Source organism: Bison bison, unplaced genomic scaffold (genome assembly GCF_000754665.1).
Source record: "Bison bison bison isolate TAMUID 2011002044 unplaced genomic scaffold, Bison_UMD1.0 scf7180017861046, whole genome shotgun sequence".
NCBI lineage: Eukaryota > Metazoa > Chordata > Mammalia > Artiodactyla > Bovidae > Bison > Bison bison.
In genome coordinates, this window is record NW_011491618.1 from 1250703 (window position 1) to 1254574 (window position 3872).

A 3872-nucleotide genomic window follows, 5' to 3' on the forward strand; every position below is an offset into this window, starting at 1 on the left:
CCCGCCCCCGGCCTTGGGGTAGGATTTCAGGGCCTTTGGGAAGGTTTATTCACATACACTCATGTAACTGAAGCTAATGCCTGGAATCCCACTGTGATGGCTTCTTTCCTGTTCCTTAAATGTCAAAGCACAGACCCCTGACACTGGAACATGTGAAACCATTTCCCACTGGTCATCCAAGGTGAGAAAGAGGCTCAGGAAGGAAAGGCTTGTGAGCAGGGCCAGATTCAGGGCTCATGGTTTTAGGGCTCCAGCTGGCCTTGGCTGCCAGCTTTCCTCTGAAGTTCCAGCAGAAGTCTGGGGGGTGGGGAGGGCCTGCAGGAGGAAGCCCACTGCTGCTCTTGTAAAGACAGAAGAAGGAAACAGGCTAATTCCCAGGGAAATCAGGGTGCAGGAACTTGGGACTGAAAGATTCATGTCTGCAGTTTCCTGTCCTTGAAGCAGCCTTTCGGCCTTTGAGGGAGCACCCTCTGCCCATCGCATGAGCCCCAGCTTCCCTTGAGGGCAGGAGGTGGTGGGCCCAGAGGAGCCTTGAGGGACCTGGTGTGTAGAGGCAGGACCCAGAAGAGCACACGGCCAATGTGCTGCCTTTGGATTCAGTCGTCCATCCTTAGCAAGGTGTTTCTGAGAATACTTGTTTCTCCCTTCCCCCTCCTGCCTAAAGGAGGATAGCAGATGGGGGGTTTGAGGACCCCAATTCAACCCCAAAGAGGAGGGCTCATCTCATAATAAAATTAGTGATAATAATAATTCATCAGATGTGTGTTCTTAACAATGCGATGATAACAATACGTTAGCCTGACCTGCTGCAGTCCATGAGGTCACAGAGAGTCACAACTTAGTGACTGAACAACAACAATCCTATGAAGTAGGTGTTACTGTCCCCAGTTTACAGGAAAGCAAACTGAGATGCAGAGATAAGGTGAGCATCTTGAGTTCAACCCCAGGAGGTTGCTCTGAGCTTTGACGGATTGGCTGGGGGTCGGGGAGGGGGGGCTCCTCCCCCACAAGGATCCAGGCCAGGAGGTAGGGGAAAGGGGATGGAGTAGAGCAGCGGTGGAGGGAAATCTGGCCCGCCTTCCTCCTCGCTCATCCCACCGTCCTGGCTCTGCTGCCTTCCTCCAGGAGACAGCCAGGTGTGGCCCAGAATCCCCGGGAGGTGCAGGGGAAGGGGGTGGCGTCTGCGCTCCTCGGGCGCTGGCCCGTCCCAGAGAGGACAGGAAGCCAGGACACCGGGGATTGTCTCTCGCAGCCGCAGCCCCAGCCCCGGGAGGAAGTTCTGCCGGGTGCTCTCCGCCGGTGCCTCCCTCACTATATTGTTGAACAGGAAACAGGGCAGCGCGGGAGCTGGGCGGTGGAGGAGGAAGCACCGGACGCCGAGCCCCCCGCGCGCCTGCCAGGACAAGTGGAGGCGAGGCCAGCGAGCGGACACCGAGGTGCCAGGGCCCGGCCGGACTGGGCGGGAGTGCTGATCTGGGGTGGGGAGGGGGACTGCAGGTGGCGGGGTCCTCACCCGGCAGCACCAAGCACCCTTCGCGCAAGGCGCAGGAGCCGGAGCTGAGCGGTCTTGGGAGGAGCGCGGCTCGGGACGGATCTTGCCCTCGCTCAGGAGGAGGTGGGAGGCGAAGGACTGCCCGCCGTCCTGGGGCAGGAGGGGCCCAGGTCCAGGTCCTCTGCGTCGACCCAGGCGTGGGCGCCGCTGTGACTCTTGTCTGTCTCCCAAGCCGTGGACGCAGGGCACCTCCTGGTGAAGGGTCGGTCTTCGCGCTCCAAGGACCCTCCCCGCTCCCCTGATCCCTCTCCTCTTCGCTCCCCCCAGGATCGGGGAAGGAGACGAGAACTGGGTCCCCTCCCCACCCAACCAGTGACCCCGCGCTCCGGGGAGCGTCTCTGCAGTGGGAACCCCACTCCAAGTTTTTCGAGGCCTGGCCGAGCTGAGTTCGAAAAGGGCCTGGGGAGGACGAGGATGGGACCGGAGCGGCAGTGCCTGCAATCCGGATGGTTCAGGATGCAAATAGCCTTGCTAGGACTGGGGACGCTCGGGCTAGATGTCAAGCCGGGTCGAGCAGTCCCGAAACATCACGTCCGCGGGACGCAGAGCCTCTTGGAAGCCGTATCCCGAGCGTGGGGGTGGGGCGCGGCAGGGGCCGGACCCTACCCTCCCTTGGCTCCACTCGTGAACCTTCCGTGCCCCTTCGGCCGCAGCCCTCCCTGCCCTTGCCCCTCCCTCAGGCCTTCTGCTTGGGTCCCGCCTCCAAGGCCCCACCGGCCTAGGCGGATTTCTTCAGGCTCCGCCCCGCCCCTCCCAGACACCGCCGCTTCGGGAATTGAAGGCGGTGCTTCCAAGCGTCCCTCACCTTCTTTGCTCTCCTTGCCAGCTCCAGCTCCCTAAAGTCTCTCCAGCCAAGCCGTCTGAAGCCCCGCCCAAGGAGATGGCAGGGCCCTAACCTGCATCCATCCTCCGGCTCCACCCAGCCCGCCCATGGGCTCCGAGAGGCCCGCCCTGCCGACGTAAGTGAGAGGCAAGGGGTCCGGGGGAAGGTGGAGAGAAGGTTGTCCTCCTTAAGTTTGGTTGGCTTAGCTGCAGTCAGCTTAAGGACCCCGCGTCCAGGGCCCAGTGAGCTCAGTGGCTCAGTTTACACTCTTTCCCCGTCGAGGAAAGTTTGAGAAAGTAGAGAAGGAGCGCTAGGCGCCCCGCGGCCAGACCCTGTGCCTTGGGTCGCTCAGACTCAACCAGAGGCCGAGCTTCCACCTGCACCTGCTTGGTCCCAGGTCACCATCGTGGGGCAGTCGATGTGGCCGATGTAAAGGCTTGGAGGGACCAGCCTCACAGACGGGCTTCCAGTTGGGCTGTGACGCCGCTCCCCCGACACACCAGGGTCCAGGCTGAGCCTGCGAGAAGGAGAGTGGGTTGTGGTGTTCACTCCGGGATAACTTTAGGGGTCCCTTGGGTACACCGCACGGATAGTCACTATCAAAGAGTGCATTCTCTAGGGGCCACTCTCGTGGGGCAATATAGAGACCGCAGGGCAGAGGGCAGGCCGCAAGGGCCAAGCCTCTCTCTGGACGTGGAGGTGGGAGCCGGAGCGCAGGGGGAGGTGCTGGTCGGTCTGGGCGGGCGGGGCTCCGGGGTCACGTCTGTGGCTAAGCCGCTGGGAAAGGAAAGAGAAAAACCAAGAGAACCGGTTTCCCCGGCCTTGGCAGTCGCGGCCCCTTATGCCAAGGCCCTTGGACTAAGCAGGGCAGGGACACTCCCAGAGTAGAGCGAAGCGGGGGCCGCTCCCAGAACCTGCGCCCCAACTCTGTCCCCCTCGGGCCTGGGGCTCACGCGCCTTGGTGGGTGGCTGGGACGATAGGAGCTGCCAAGGACGCGATTCCCTGAGGGCTCCTGGAAGTGTCGGGACAGGGCGGGATGGACGTATGGGCTATTTTTCCCACTTTACAAATGCGGAAACTGAGGCCCAATTTTTATACACACGTGATGTCCCCCCCAACCAGCCTTAAAGCTTCCTTGGCTTTAAAGCCGGACCGGTGTTAACCACCATCTCCCCACCGAGGGATAGAATTTTATACTCCAGGCCGCAGAATGAAAGGGCTGTCTTAATTCCATCGCTGCGTGTAAGAATTAAAACCGTAGAGATTATTTCGTCCAAGCCCCGCGTTTTCGAGATAGGAAAACCGAAGCCCGAACGTACACGATCGTAGCTTCGGGACTCGAAGTCTTCGGGCTCCCCTGTGCGGAGCGCGGCCCTCTCGGCGGCCCTGACCTCCGCGCCCCTCCTCCTCGTCGCCCACAGGGACACGCGGCGGCCGCGATGGCGGCGGACGTCGAGGGGGACGTCTACGTGCTGGTGGAGCATCCCTTTGAGTAT